At 46.9% G+C, this 16,087-nt stretch overlaps 1 pseudogene; it reads left to right on the forward strand.

Moving 5' to 3' along the window:
* Positions 1–5,504: 5,504 nt before the first annotated feature.
* Positions 5,505–14,059, forward strand: LOC126933908 (40S ribosomal protein S16-like; annotated as a pseudogene).
* Positions 14,060–16,087: the final 2,028 nt, after the last annotated feature.

Genomic DNA, 16,087 nt, shown 5'->3' on the forward strand with positions numbered 1-16,087 from the left:
CCCCAGGCACAGGCATGTGAGTGAATGAGCAGCTTCAGATGATTATAGCCTCCAGCCTCCAAGCTGCCCCAGCTGAAGCCAAGTGGAGCAGAAACAACTGCCCAGCCCAGCCCTGCCCACTTTGCATATTCATGAGCAAAACAAATACTGCTGTTTTGTTTTAAACAAAACAAAAACATGTGGGTGGTTTGTTGTGCAGTGTTAGGTAACATCTGGGCACCTTGCCTACCTTCAAGGGAAGTCGTAAGCGTCACTTGGTATAATACTTTCACATGTCAGGTACTCGGCAGCACCGAATGTATGGGACCTGCAAATTGGCCAGGTGATGGGGTAACTGGGACCTGATGGGACTCCTGCTCAGTTACTAAGCCATCTAAGTTACTAGGAGCTTTCTGGAGAAGAGGGTTATTTGCCCCAGCCCAGTGGGTCCACAGGTTTCCTGGAGAGGGCATGTGTCCCCAGACCAGAACCAGTCCCTTTGGGGGAAGACCGGAAAGGGAGGTGTTCATTTTCCTGTTGACTGTTGGCCATGACAGGCATCCCAGGGAGAGGTGGGGAGCATGAGGAGGAACTGGGACCAGTGGGCCGAGGCCGGGTTGGGAGAGCAGTGATCCCAGCAGGCCCTGCAGCCTGGCCTCTCTTCAGTCCGCAGCCTCACTCTGTGCATTCTGTTATCATCGCGCAATCACTCCGACTATTTACTGCTCTCCTCCCTCACAGCCCAGGCACTCCTCCAGGGAAGGGACTGTATTCGGCAGATTTTGAAGCCCCAGAACTTAACACACAGCCTAGGGGGAGTTAGGTGTCCAATAAATGTGTGTTGAAAGTTGAACTCTGTGCATCTCGCCGAGTCGCCAATGCCCAGGAATAAGGGCGGGGTGGCCGAGAGGTGAAGTGGCCCCATTAAAAGTGGTTCTGCAGGCATCAGAGGGAGCAGTGTGGGAGCCCTTCTCCCTGTGGGGAGTGGAGGCCTAGAGGGCAGTGCTGTCACCTCAGGCTGAGTTTGGGGGTATCCCTGTTTTGGGTTGTACCCCATACTCCATGGCCAAATCCCTGTGGCAATAACTTGCCCAGTGCTGCTGGTCCTGTGGGATGAGGGTCCCACTCCTGGGGCCCTGCTCCTCAGGGCCAGATCCCTGCCCACCACCCGGGCCGGGCCCCCGATCCCCTGCCCCACCACAGCTGACTGGTTGAGGCCCCCCTCCCTGGCTGGTCATACAGCTCTGACTGCATGTTCTACCCGCTCATGACTTCTCATACAAGGAAGTTTGTCCAGGCCCAGCACTAAGAGCCACATGAAGAGGCTGCAGAAGAAAATGATGAGTCGTCTGAGGCTCTTAGACCCTCAGGAAGCAACCCAGGCTGCCCTGCGCCCACACCCCAGCCTGGATTTCCTATCAGACACAGAGCTTTACAGCAGGAAAGCCTGCCCGCCAGAGCCTCGGGGCCCGGCCGCTCCGTCCGCCTGCCCTTGGCCTGGATGTCTGCCCGAGCAGATGCAATTTAACTTGCTGCAGGAGGAATATCTATAAAAAGTTAACATCATCATAAGAGCAGCCTGTCCACCCAGGGCTGGGCTGCTGGAGGGAGGCCCAGCAGCTGGGTCAGTCCCCACTTTGGAGACCACGACTCTAACGTCCAAACGTCCTCCCCATGCCCCCCACTCATCTCAAAAAGATGTCTTGACTCCTGATGTCAGAGCTCCCCGATGGGCAGCAGGGTGACCCCGTGCTGCATGTCACAGCCATCCCTCAGAACTGTCCATGCCATGCAGGGAGGGACCTGAAGCCCCGTGCACCGGAGACGGGACCACATCATGGGGCGGCGGGTATGGGCCAGCGTCCTGCAGCAGAGGTGCGGGCTGGGCTGCCTCAATGGGGCTTCTCTCTGGGGCCTTTTAGTCTGAGAGAAAGCATGAGAGCAAGGAGGGTGGTGTTCCACAAGCGTGTGGACCGGCAGACCGCTATCTCAGGCCTTTGTTCGAGGGGGGATTAGGGGAAACGACTCCCACGGAGGAGACTCTGTTAGTTCGCCCCAGTCTAGCACTGCCTGACCCCCGTGTTGCTGGAATTGCCACTAGGCTTTCAGGGAGGGGAGGTTCCAGGGGAGGCATTCTTGGCTGGGGAGGGTTTATCCCTCAGCCAAATGCCGCTCACAGCTGTGGTGGCCCTGCAGCACCCTCCTTCCTGTGCAGTGCTCAGGGCACCCCCACCCTACCCACCAAGTTGGGAAAGGTAAAGACAGCAAGGTGAGCTGTGGCTGGCTCATGGAGCCCACTGTGCCCATCCTCAGGTATTTGGAGGGCTTTTTTCTTTCTTCCCACACTGCCCACATCCCCTTTTCTGGGCCTGGCCAACCCCTATATCCTTGGCACACAGCGTTGGCCATTGGATGGCCACGGATGGGCATTGGACTCCAAGTGAAGAGATAGAGACTCAGCCTCATTCCACGCTGGCCTCATGCTGACAGGGGCCGACTGGGCGATGTGATGGACACATTCCTGGGATATGTTCTGTCTGTGAAATCTGAAGTCAGACCCCCTCATTCTCTGGGCAGAGTCAGAGAGAGGATGGATAGGACATAACAGCCAAGGCAGGGCCTGAAGAAGAGGAGCAGAAGGCCTGAGTGGCCACGCCTGGATACAGAGGGAGGCCTGAGTGGGAGGCTTTCTCCCCTGTGATCTCAAGAATGGGTCCCTGTGAGGACATCTGGGGACAAGGGGGTAAAAGGAATGGAGTGGAGGAGCCACAGGGGACCTCCTTCTACTGAGGCTTCCAATGGACTGGGAGACATGACTCTGGAATAAAGGACTGTCTATGGTTGCTTCAGGGCTCTCTGTCTGTGCCTGAAAGACTGACAGGAAGGTGTGCAGTGGTAGTAACACAGGCCAGGTGTGGTGGCGCACCCGTGTAGTACCAGCTGCTTGCGAGGCTGAGGTGGAGCATCGCTTGAGCCCAGGAGTATGGGGCTGTAATGAGTTATGGTCACACCACTGCAATCCAGCCTGGGTGACAAAGCAAGACTCCCTCTCAAAAAAAATAAAAAAAAAATTATAACACCATTAAGAGCAAATATGGGAGCTAGACTACCTTGTACACACACACACACACACACACACACACACACACACACACGTTGGAATGCTCAGAAGCTCTGAGCAGGGCAGGCAGTAATTATTATGCACCTATTGTATCTCTGTAAGGCCACTGAGGAAGGAGAGGTCTCTCTGCTGTAGAGGGATTTCAGTCTATCCAGGAAGGACACACACACACACACACACACACACACACACACACCAGACACCCAAGCTAGAAGGCAGTGCATGAGTAAGCATTAGACAGTGGCTGTGTCACCCTACTCTGTGGATGTGAGTAACGGGGCTGATCAATGCCATGGGGCAGGCGGGGCTCATGAATCTCTTTCTTCTCAGTTTGGTATGAACCACAGTCGCCCTTTTCCAGACATGAGCATCCACAGATTTCTGAGGCCTTTCTCCCTAGATTGTGACAGGCTCTTGCTAATTTAAATGAGAGTGCGTCTCATTTAAACTCTGCTCCCTCACGATGTCCCTGGCAGGCAGGGTCAGCCCCCAGGAGATGGGGAGAGTTGAAGTGGGTTCTACCGTAGAGCACAGAGATACAGCGGCATGGGGCGGGGGAGGGGAGCTGAGCACACAGGCCGGGGCAGTTATGACCACGTGCTCCTGCTTGGCCTCTCAGCTCAGAGACCGGGAGCATTGCTTGAAGTCCTCTGAAGTCTTGGGCTGAAGATCCCCATCCCCTGAAAAGAGCTGAGTTAGTAAGTGGAAGGGGTCAGTCATGCTTTGCTGAAGCTGACAAGGGGGGTGTGTGTGTGTGTGTGTGTGTGTTGTGAGTGTGTATATATGTGTGGTGCATATGTGTGGTGTGTGTGTGTGTTGTATATGCATGTGGTGTGTGTATATGGTGTGGTGTGGATATGTGGGGTGTACTATATGTGTGTATGTCTGTGGTGTGGTGTGTGTGTATGCTTGTGTGATGTGTGTGGTGTGAACGTGGATACATGTGTGTATGTGTGTGCTGTGTATGTGTACATTGTGTGTGTTTTGAGTGTGTTGTGTGTGGTGAGTGTGGGTGTGTGTAGTGTCTGCTGTATGTGGTGTGTTGTGTGTGTTGTGAATCCATGTTGTAAGGGAGGTATGAGTGTGTTGTGTGTTGTGAGTGTGATATGAATGTGGTGCATGTATTGAGTGTGGTGTGTGTGGTGTGGGTGTGGTATGAGTGTGCTGTGTGTTTTGTGTGAGTATGGTATGAATGTGCGGTGTGATGTGTGTTTGAGTTTGTGTGTGGTGTGAGTGTGGTGACTGTGGTATATGTATGTGGTGTGTCATGTGAGTGGGTGTTGTGTGTTGTAAGTGTGTATTGTGTGGTATGAGTCTGTGATGTGAGTATGTTATGTGTGGTGTGTATGTGATGTGAGTGTGTGGTGAGTATGGTATGTGTGTGGTGTCAGTGTATATTGAGTATAGAACGAGTGTGTGTTGTGTGTTGTGAGTGTGGTACGGTGTGAGTCGTGTGTAGTGAGTGTGCCATGAGGGTATGTTGTGTGTTGTGTGGCATGTCTGTGGTGTGAGTGTGTGTTGTTTTATGTGTTGTGAGCGTGGTGTGTGTTGTGAGTGTGGTATGTGTATGGTGTCAGTGTGTGTTGTTGTATAGTGTGTGTGTTGTGTTTGGGAAGTGTGTTGTGTGTTGTGTGTTGTGAGTCTGGTGTGTATATGGTGCAAGTGTGTGGTGAGCGTGGTGTGTGCATGATGTCAGTGTTGTGAGTATGGTATGAGTGTGTGTTGTGAATGTAGTGTGTATGTGGTGGGAGTGTGTGGTGAGGGTGATGTGTTTGGTGAGTGTGGTATGTGGTATGTGTGTGGCGTGAGTGTGTTGTGAGTGTGGTGTGTGTATATGGTATGTGTGGTGTATATGTGGTTGTGTGTGGTGTGTATTTGGTGACTGTGGTGTGTGGGTGGTGAGCGTGTTGTGTATGTTGTGTCTGTGGTATGTGTGGTGTGTGGTGTGTGTGGTGTGTGCGGTGTGTATGTGGTTGTGTGTGGTGAATGTGGTGTGTGAGTATGGTGTGTATGTGGTGTGTGTGTGGTGTGTGTTTGGTGAGTGTGGTGTGTGTTTGGTGAGTGTGGTGTGTGGGTGGTGAGTGTGTTGTGTATGTTGTGAGTGTGGTGTGTGTGGTGCGAGTGTGTGGTGAGTGTGCTGTGTCTGTGGTGTGTGTGCTGTGAGTGTGGTGTGTGTGTCATAAGTGTGGTGTGTGTGGTGTGAATGTGTGGTGAGCGTGGTGTGTGTGTTGAATGTGGTGTGTGTGTTGTGAGTGTGGTGTGTGTGTGGTGTATATGTGGTTGTGTGTGGTGAGTGTGGTGTGTGTTGTGAGTGTGGTGTGTGCAGTGTGTATGTGGTTGTGTGTGTGGTGAGTGTGGTGTGTGTGTATGGTGTGTGTGGTGTGTATGTGTGGCATGTGGTGTGTGTGTTGTGATTGTGGTGTGTGGTGATTGTGGTGTGTGTGAGTGTAGTGTGTGTGTTGTGAGTGTGGTGTGTGGTGTGTGTAGTGAGTGTGGTGTGTGTGGCGTGTGTGTAGTGTGTGTGGTGTGTGGTGAGTGCGGTGTGTAGGTGGTGTGTTGTGTATGTTGTGAGTGTGTGTGGTGTGTATGTGTAGTGTGTGGTGAGTGTGGTGTGTGTGCTGTGAGTGTGGTGTGTGTGAGTATGTGGGGACGGATCCTTGAGAAGGACCAGGACATCTGCCGCTGTGGCCTGGCAGAGAACCTCTGCTCAGCATGGCCAGGGAGGGTAATGAAAGGAAAAGATGGCCAGGCGCGGTGGCTCAAGCCTGTAATCCCAGCACTTTGGGAGGCCGAGATGGGCGGATCACGAGGTCAGGAGATCGAGAGACGATCCCGGCTAACACGGTGAAACCCCGTCTCTACTAAAAAATACAAAAAACTAGCCGGGCGAGGTGGTGGGCGCCTGTAGTCCCAGCTACTCGGGAGGCTGAGGCAGGAGAATGGCGTAAACCCGGGAGGCGGAGCTTGCAGTGAGCTGAGATCCAGCCACTGCACTCCAGCCTGGGTGACAGAGCAAGACTCCGTCTCAAAAAAAAAAAAAAAAAAAAAAAAAAAAGAAAGGAAAAGTGACAAAGCCTGAGTCCCCTTTGCGGGCCAAGCTCCCGCCCTTCTATGCATGGAAGAGGTTTCCTTGCCTGGCTCAGCGCGGACAGGAGAGCGAGGTGGAGAGGAGGACCGAGTTCAGCTTGATACTCGTAAAATCTCTTCCTCTGGGCTCAGGTCCCTGTGGAAGGCCTTCAACATCACGTAGCGGAATCCTGAGTGTTCCTAGCTCCTCTCTATGTCTGTAACACACTTCCCTCCCGGGCCACTCTGGTCCCCTCCCCATCACAGACAGGTGGAAGACAGGACACAGGAAACCGGAGAGTCAAATGGCCAAGCCAGGGTTGTGGGGAGGGCAGGGGTGTCTAGTGTCCCGGCTGGAGGCTGCTCTCGGCATGCTGTGGCCTCCTCAGGAACTTCCACATCCCCTGATCATCTTCTGCCCAAGTCTCTGGTGGGCGACAGGCAGCCCGAGTGACATCCCAGGGTCTCTAAGCCATGTCCAATTCACCTGCATTCCAGGGAAGGCATGAGAAGTAGGGCTGCCTGATAAAACACAGGTCACTCAGTTTCATTTAAATTTTAATCAAATAATAAATACTTTTTAAAGGATGAGTATGTTCCCAATATTGCATGGGACATACTTATACTTACAAAATCCTATTGTTTATCTGAAATTCAAATTAAACTGGGAGTGCACTGATTTTATTTGCTGAATCTGGCAAACTTCACTTGAAGGGAAACGACAGTTATTGTCATGCATCATTGACAGAGCCCTTTCTATGTTCCAGGTACTGGGCCGAGTCTTTGAACATGTTATTTCCATTTACACCTCCCCACACCACTACCCTGCACCCCAAACTTGGATCCTTTGCTTACCACATTTAAGATTTCTGCCTTGTCTTTTGCACACCACCTGTACCATTTCTTATTTCTTTTCTTTAAATCAATTTTCTTTTAAATCAATTACCTTTAGAAAAGCTTAAATCCATTAACCTTTTTTTTTTTTTTTTTTTTTTTTTTTTAAAAGACAGAGTCTCACTCTGTCACCCAGGCTGGAGTGCAGTGGTGCAATGTCGGCTCACTGCAGGCTCTGCCTCCTGGGTTCAAGCAATTCTCGTGGCACGTACCACCACGCCCAGGTAATTTTTGTATTTTTAGTATAGACAAGGTTTCACCATGTTGGCCAGGCTGGTCTCCAACTCCTGACCTCAAGTGATCTGCCTGCCTTGGCCTCCCAAAGTGCTGGGATTACAGGCGTGAGCCACCGTGTACAGCTCAAACCCACTTAACCTTTAAAGGAAGTTTTATATTCATTATCACTTGTCATGAATATCTGCAAAATTCAGTACGATGTTATCATTGCATTGCCTTTTGGATACCCTGTTTGAGGCTGAGGCATTCTGAGGAGGAGACTTTCTCCTTACGTCATCAGGCAAATCTGGGGGAAAAGAAAAAAGAGATGTATTTCTCACTGTGTTATTTATCATTGTTTAAAGGTATGGCCACGTACTGCATAAAATAATCTATTCTACCACCCCGAATCTCCAGTGATGAGCATTCTACAATTTAGGGAACTGGGTAGAATTATTATCCATATTTTACAGATGGGAAAATAGCTATGATCACAAAGCTAAGAAGCTAAATCAACATCATTAGTAGCAAACCCTGAATTTGCCTGGTGCAACCGAAACGAGTATTTCAGGCAAGGAAGAGTAGGTGGGATTCCAGCCTCGAGTCTCCTTCTTTCTGAGGAACTCTCTCATTCTGCTTCCCACTGACACCTCTGCAAGATGCTGGCCCCAGGGTACCCATCCTGCCTCGCTTGGCCTCCTGACACAGACTAGGTCTCTTACTGACACCATGATGAATCCTGAGTGAGATAAGCAAGGAAATAAACAGAGAAGCCAAGGATCACACACATGGTGAAGCTCCCCCAGCTCACTTCTAACCCACAGATGTGATCTACAGCTCTCTTGCTCCTCAGACTCCCAGACCATCCCACTCCGCACCGCACCTCATGTGCCTCCCAAACCACTGGCCAGACCCCTCAATTTCTGCTCTCTGGCCTGCCTCCCTGTACAGGGTGTCATCATTCGCCCTGGTCTCCTTCATTCCTCAACCCCTTTGCTGCCCAAGCCAGGAATTTGGTTCTAACCTGTCTCCTCCATACGAATCTCTCATCTTGTCCTCAGGGAGTGCTCAGCCACCTGACCCCCATCACCAAACCCAGGGTTTAATGATCCTCTAATCTTTTAATGACCATAGCATCCATTTACCAAGTTGGTCTCTGCCTTGGTCACAGAGTCAGGCACTTGTCCCCCTGAAGAGAAAGGCAGACCTCGCCTGTGAGAGACAAAGGTGAAGCAGCAGGAAAAATGGGGCTGTAGTTAGGTCTTCTTGGAGCCTCGCTGGGAGGCCATGAACTGTCTGCTGGGTCCACACTCTGTAAGCCAAAGGGAGACCCTGCAGCTCCACTATCTTCACATTCGAGAGCCTTCCCTGGAGTGGAAGCTTTCTGTGCCTGGCACTTAGAGCCGGGGGATCTGCATTTGGCCCCAGGCTTCCTTCTCTGAGCTTCAGTCTCTTCTTCCATAAGACGGTTCAAACATTGCTTACCACAGAGGGTTCCTGAGTATCTCATGGGAACAGCTGTGTGAAAGGCTGTGTTCCTATATGATAGTGACCACTTGATATTATATGTTAATAAATTGTCTGTACAGCACAATTAAAATTCACAAAATATTTAGTACCAGTCCTGAAAAGAAATGGAAGAAACTTACGAAGAAAACCATAAAACTTAATGATGGACATGAAAGAAGACCCAAATAAAGGGAGATATATATTCTACTACACTGGGAAATTTCAATATTATAAAAATATCTCTTATAAAATTATCTATAAATTTGGTGCAATCCCAACAACCATCTCACTGGAATTCTTCATTAAAATAGACAAGGTGATGATTATATTCACATGGAAGAAAAATGCATAAGAAAAGATGTTATATAGCTATGATAATTAGGACTGTGTGGTATTGGTGGAGGGATGGAAGCATAAATCAATGGTAAAGGATGGAAAACCCAGAAATAGACCTACACAGATATGCCCAACTGAGTTTCGAAAAAGATGCAAATGCAATCCAATGGATGAAGGGTAGCCTTGTAAACAAATGGTCCTGGAACCATTGAACATCCATAAGTAAAAAAGTGAAACTTGACCTAGACTCCAGGCTGTATACAAAAATTAACTCAAAATGAATCACAAACATAAATGTGAAACCTAAAACTACAAAACTTTTAGGAAGAAAATACATGTGAGAAATATTTTTGTGGTTTTGGGCTAGACAGAGTTCTCAGCCTTAACACCAAAAGTATTATCCATAAAAGGAACATCGATAAATTGGGCTTCATCAAAACTGAAAACTTGCTTTGTGAAGGATCTTGTACAGAGAATGAAAAGACAATCTAAAGATTGGGAGAAGATATTTGCAAAACACAAAGGACTAGCACCTCGAATACATAAATTTCTCTCAAAACTGAACAATGAAAAACAAAGAATCAAATTCAAAAATGGGCAAAAGACATGAACAGACATTTAGCCAAAAATGGTGTACTTCTGGATATAAGCACATGAAAAGATGGTCAACATCCTTTGCCATTAGGAAAGTGCCAAGACTACCACATGAGATATTACCACACATCTATCAAAATGGCTAAAATAAAAAATAGTGACAACATCAAATGCTGACCAGGATACGAAGAAATGGATCACTTTTATTTTGCAGATGGGAATGTAAAATGGCATAGCCACTGGAAAATCGTTTGGAAGTTTCTTAAAAAACTAAGTGTGCATCTATCACAAGTCTTAATTGTACTTTTCAATATTTATCCCAGAGAAATGAAAACTTAAGTTCACACAAAAACTTATACAAAAATATCTGCAAACTGGAAACAACCCAGATATCCTTCAATGAATGGTTAAGCAAATGGAGTGCAACCACACCACGGATTACTTCTCAGCAATAAAAGGGAACAAGCTATCGATACACAAAACCACCTGAATGAATCTTCAGGGCATTATGTTGGCTGAAAAAAATGTCAATCTCAAAAGGTCCCATACAGTTGATTCCTTTTATACAACATTCTTGAAATGACAAAATCATAGAAATGGAGAGCAGACTAGTGGTTGCCAGAATTAAAGAGGGGGTGGCAGTGGGTGGGGGAGTGGGGAAAGGGAAGTGGGTGTGGCTCTAAAAGGGCAACACAAGGGCTCTTTGTGGTGGGAAAATCATTCTGTATCTTGACTGTATCAATGTCAAGTCCAATGTCAGTGTCCTAGTTGTGATATTCCAAGATGTTACCATTGGTGGAAACTGGATAAAGGGAACATGGATCTCTCTATATTACTTCTTACAACTCCATGTGAATCTACAATTATCTCAAAATTAAGGCCGGGCGCGGTGGCTCAAGCCTGTAATCCCAGCACTTTGGGAGGCCAAGACGGGTGGATCACGAGGTCAGGAGATCGAGACCATCCTGACTAACACGGTGAAACCCCATCTCTACTAAAAAATACAAAAAACTAGCCGGGCGAGGTGGTGGGCGCCTGTAGTCCCAGCTACTCAGGAGGCTGAGGCAAGAGAATGGCGTAAACCCGGGAGGTGGAGCTTGCAGTGAGCTGAGATCCGGCCACTGCACCCCAGCCTGGGCGACAGAGCAAGACTCCGTCTCAAAAAAAAAAAAAAAAAAAAAAAAAATTAAAAGTTTATTTTTAAAAACTACAAAAGAATTAGAAGAAAATATAGGATATTATTTTTATGAATTAGTGATAGGGAAAGCTTGTGTAATAAGGCACTTAATATAAAAGCATTAAGGAAGATATCAATAAATTTAACTACATAAAAGGATACCACCAACATGACCCAGTGCAGTGGCTCACATCTGTAATCCCAGCACTTTAGGAAGCCAAGCTGGGAGGATTGCTTGAGTCCAGCAGTTGGAGACCAGCCTGGTCAATAGAGTGAGACCCTGTCTCTACAAAAAAAAAAAAAAACAAAACAAAACAAGGTGTGGTGGTGCACACGTGTGGTTCCATCTACTTGAGAGGCAGGAGGATCACTTGAGCCCAAGAGTTTGAGGCTATAGTAAGCTATGATTACACTGCTGCACTCCAGCCTGGGTGACAGAGTGAGACCCTGTCTCTTAAAAAAAAAAAAAAAAAGACACCATCAACAAAATTGAAAACTAGCAGCCAACTAAAAAAATTGTAATAATTACAATATACAAATACTATTCAAAATATGTAAAAATCTGCTATAAGTCAATATGAAAAAGTAAACAATGCTCAAGAAAACAGGAAAAGAATATGAAAGGAAAAATCACAAGAGGAGAGATTCAAATGGCCAAAAATCTATGGGAAGCTGCAATATCCCTGATAATAAAGGAAATGTAAATTAAAATAATGAAAGACCATTTTTTATTCTACCAGACAAGCAAAATAGTAAGTTTGATTGAATGTAGGGTGGATGAAGATGTGGGCAGTACTCTCATATTCTGCTGATGGGAGTATCAATTAGTGAAGTCACTTTGGAGGGCAATTTGATAGAAGCTACTAAAACTTCAAGTGTACTTCTCTTATGATCCAGCAAATCTACTTCTTAGTGTATCTCTGGAGAAACAGTCATGTGTGCACGAGGCAGCAGGCAAAGAATCCTTGCTGCAGCTTTCCTTGTCGTAGTAAAGAACTGGAAATGACCTAGCTGTCATCACTGGGGAATGGCTGAATAAACTCTGGTGCATCCATTCTGCAGAATACTGAACATACAGCACATAGGAAAGAGACAAAGCAAGTTGCTAAATAATACACAGAGAATGATAAACACCATTAATATAAACACACACACACACACACACACAATTTCTGGAGGTAATTTTCATTTTATATGCATAACCACAAACCTCAAATGGTCACGCAACACAACCTGGTAATTCTAAAGTGTTTCTCTACTAAGTTTCTTTTCTCTGTCTAAAATGATTATTTTGTACATTCTCGCACTTCCCATCTCCCATATCCTTTCCCCACGTCACATCCAGCTGATGACCTTTCTTAACACTTCAACCAAAAAAGACCAGAAGCCCTCAGCCAGGGACAACTGTGCCTCCCACGATGAAATCTCCAATCCTTCTTGAACATGTGCCAACATCAATTTTCCCTCACCCTGCCAACCTCCCAACCTCCCTCCAGCTCCTTTCAAAGGACAATCCCTTCATCTGCTATCACCTTGCTGAGGACTTTGCGCCTGCAATTATCCCCTCTCTCCTGCATCATTAGATTCCGCCTCCCTACTCCGTCATTCTTGTCAGTACACAAACATGCTCCAGTATTTCCCATATTCAAAAACAAATCTCCTTTCACACATATCTTTCTCACCATGTCTTTGCTCATTGGGGCAGACAGACAACTGTCCACCAAAAATCCATGGCCTCTTTGCACAGTGTAGCGCTGCTGCTGGCAGTGGCTGCCCAGCCAGGGACCACACTTCCCGGCTCCTTTAGCATAACCCATGGGAACATGAGACTGAGGTCTGGATAACAGAATGTGGGCGGAAGTGGTGTATGCAACTTCCAGGCGTGGCCCATAAAATTCTACACGATCCTCCACATTCTCTTTCCTCTTCTGCCAGGTTGATGTTGACACCTAGGGAAACTAAGGGTGCCATGTGTTGAAGATATCTAGGCCATAAGGTAAGTGCTTGGATCCCTGAAAGACTGTATGGAGCAGAGCTCTATCCTCACTTCTCCCACTCCTATCACTGACTGGAATTTAAAAGAGGAAGAAATAAACTTCTATTTAGTTAAACTGCCTAGATTTTGGTGGTTTATTTGTTATAACATCTGTACTTATCTTAACTAATACACTCTTTATTTATAACAAGACTTCTCAAAAGGGTTGTCTCTATTCCCTGGAGCCAGATCAACCAGTTTTGTCTGGGTTCAAATTCCAGTTTTATCATTTCCTAATGTGTGTGATCTTGGGCAAATTACTTAAAGATCTATTCCTTATCTGTAAAATAGGATAATAATTGTACCTACCTCAAAGAGCTGTTGCACAGATTAATATATGTAAAGCACTTAGATCAGTGTCTGGCACATGGTAAGTTTTATATAAATTCAGCTATTATTATCATGTTAAGCCACTCACACCATTCCAGCTCCCTTCTGTCTCCACCACTCTACTGAAACTGCTCTTGACAAGATGGTCTCTGTGCTGCAAAATGCAAATGTTACATTTCTCTTGCCTCACTTAATTCAACTCTCAGCAGCAGCTGACACAGGTGTCTGCTGCCTCATTTTAAAAAGCATCATGGAAGAGAGATTGCAAACAGACACAAATGTATTTCCTTTTTGAAATAATTTTCTTCCTTTTTCTGGTTGCAGCACCGTGCAGTGAGGATCTCTAATATATGCCTGTAGCCATGCTGTCCAAGGGCCTGCTGCAATATGCGCAGGTCTTTGGATGCAAGAAAAGGGCCACAGCTGTGACTCATGGCAAACACAGCAATGGCCTCATCAAGGTGAATGGGTGGCCTCTGGAGATGATCGAGCTGCGCATGCTGCAATACAAGCTGCTGGAACCACTTCTGCTCTGGGCAAAGAGCGATTTGCTGGTGTGAACATCTGTGTCCATGTGAAGGGTGGTAGTCATGTGGCCCAGATTTGTGCTGTCCATCAGTCCATCTCCAAAGCCCTGGTGGCCTATTACCAGAAATATATGGATGAGGCTTCCAAGAAGGAGATCAAAGACTTCCTCATCCAGAACGACCAGACCTTGCTGGTAGCCGTCCTCCTTTGCTGTAAGTCCAAAAAGTTTGGAAACTCTGGTGCCTGTGCTTGCTACTAGAAATCCTACCAATAGGCCAGGTGCAGTGGCTCATGCCTGTAATACCAGCACTTTGGGAGGCTGAGGTGGGCAGATCACCTGAGGTCAGGAGTTCGAGACCAGCCTGGCCAACATGGTGAAACTCTGTCTCTACAATAGTACAAAAATTAGCTGAGCATGATGGTGGGCTCCTGTAATCCCAGCTACTCAGGAGGCTGAGGCTGAAGAATCACTTGAACCTGGGAGTCGGAGGTTGCAGTGAGCCAAGATCATGCTATTGGCACTCCAGCCTGGGTGAGACAGCGAGACTCCATTTCAAGAAAGGAAGGAAAGGAAAGGAGAGGAGAGGAGAGGAAAGGGGGGGGGGGGAGAGAGAGAGAGAGAGAGGGAGAGAGAGAGAGAGAGAGGGAGAGAGAAAGAAAGAGAAAGAAAGAAAGAGAAAGAAAGAAAGAAAGAAAGAAAGAAAGAAAGAAAGAAAGAAAGAAAGAAAGAAAGAAAGAAAGAAAGAAAGAAGGAAGGAAGGAAGGAAGGAAGGAAGGAAGGAAGGAAGGAAGGAAGGAAGGAAGGAAGGAAGGAAGGAAGGAAGGAAAGAGAGAAATCCTAGCAATAAGCTCATTACAAGGATCAGGATTCACTTGTATAATAAACAATGTTAGAGGGATTTTTAAGTTTCAAAAAAAAGAAAAAAAAGAATTTTCTTCTTGGATGTTACGATTTTTCACTCTCTTAAGCCTCTTCCCCCCACCTCTCTGGCCATCCCTTCTCAAGGTCCTCTGCTGTCTCCTCCTACTTTTCTCAATGTCTAAATATTGGTGTGTCCCGGGCTATATTGAATGTCCTTCTGTAGCCGTATTTCCTTCCTGGATGATCATGAAATATCATGAGGACTCCCACTGTTCTATATCACATCCCACCTCTCTCTGAGACTCCAAACTCATATATCTCAACTCTCTGACATCTCACCAGACATCATAAACATGACAGATCCAAAACAGAACCCTCTGTTACAGGGCTGCCCTTTCCTACTCTGCCCATGTCTTTTCTGAACTGGGCAACGGTACCACCCCACTCAACTGCGCCAGTCAAAAACCCAAGAATCATTATTGGTCTCTTTATTTCCTTTATGCTTTCATCACAACCATCACAAGACTCCAAAGTTCAATTTGAAGCCATTCACTTCTCCCTTCACTCTTGCTGCCCTAATTCGAGCCGTCCCCACCCTACTTTGAATATCTTCAACATTCTCCAAACTCGTCTCTACGTGGAAATCCTAGGAATATTCTAAAAATACAAGTCATTCACATTCACTCTCTTGCTAAAAATCCTCTAATCTTTTTTTTTTTTTTTTTTTTTTCCCAGAGATGGGGTCTCTTTCTGTTGCTCAGACTGGAGTGCAGCGGTGTGATCATGGCTCACTGCAGCCTCAACCTCCCAGGCTTCTCACTCTGTTTTCCAGGCTGGAGGGCAGTGGTGCAATCATAGCTCACTGCAGCCTCAAACTTCTGGGCTGAAGTGATCCTCCTGTCTCAGCCTTATGAGTAGCTGGGGCTACAGGTGTGCACCACCATGCCTGGCTAATTTTTTAAAATTCTCTTTTTGTAGAGATGGAGTCTGGCTATGTTGCCCAGCCTGATCACAAACTCCCAGCCTCTAGCAATCCTCCCACCTTGGCCTCCCAAAGTGTTGGGATTATAAGCATGAGCCACTGCATCTGGCTCTAACGTCTTCTAATTGCTCTTAAAATAAAACCCAAATGCCTTCTGTATTCATTCATTCTTGCATTGCTATGAAGAAATGCCTGAGACTGTGTAATTTACAAAGAGGTTTAATTGTCTCACAGATCCACAGGCTGTACTGGAAGTATAGTGGCTTCTGCTTCTGGGGAGGCCGCAGGAAATTTACAATCATGGCAAAAGGTGAAGGGGGAGCCAGCACTTCTCATGGTCAGAGCAGAAGGAAGAGAGAGAGGGGAAGGTGCCACACACTTTTAAACAATCAGATCTCATGAGAACTCATTCACTATCTGTTCATTATTGTGACATAGTACCAAGGGGGGAATCTGTC

Source organism: Macaca thibetana, chromosome 13 (assembly GCF_024542745.1).
Source record: "Macaca thibetana thibetana isolate TM-01 chromosome 13, ASM2454274v1, whole genome shotgun sequence".
Classification (NCBI taxonomy): Eukaryota; Metazoa; Chordata; class Mammalia; order Primates; family Cercopithecidae; genus Macaca; species Macaca thibetana.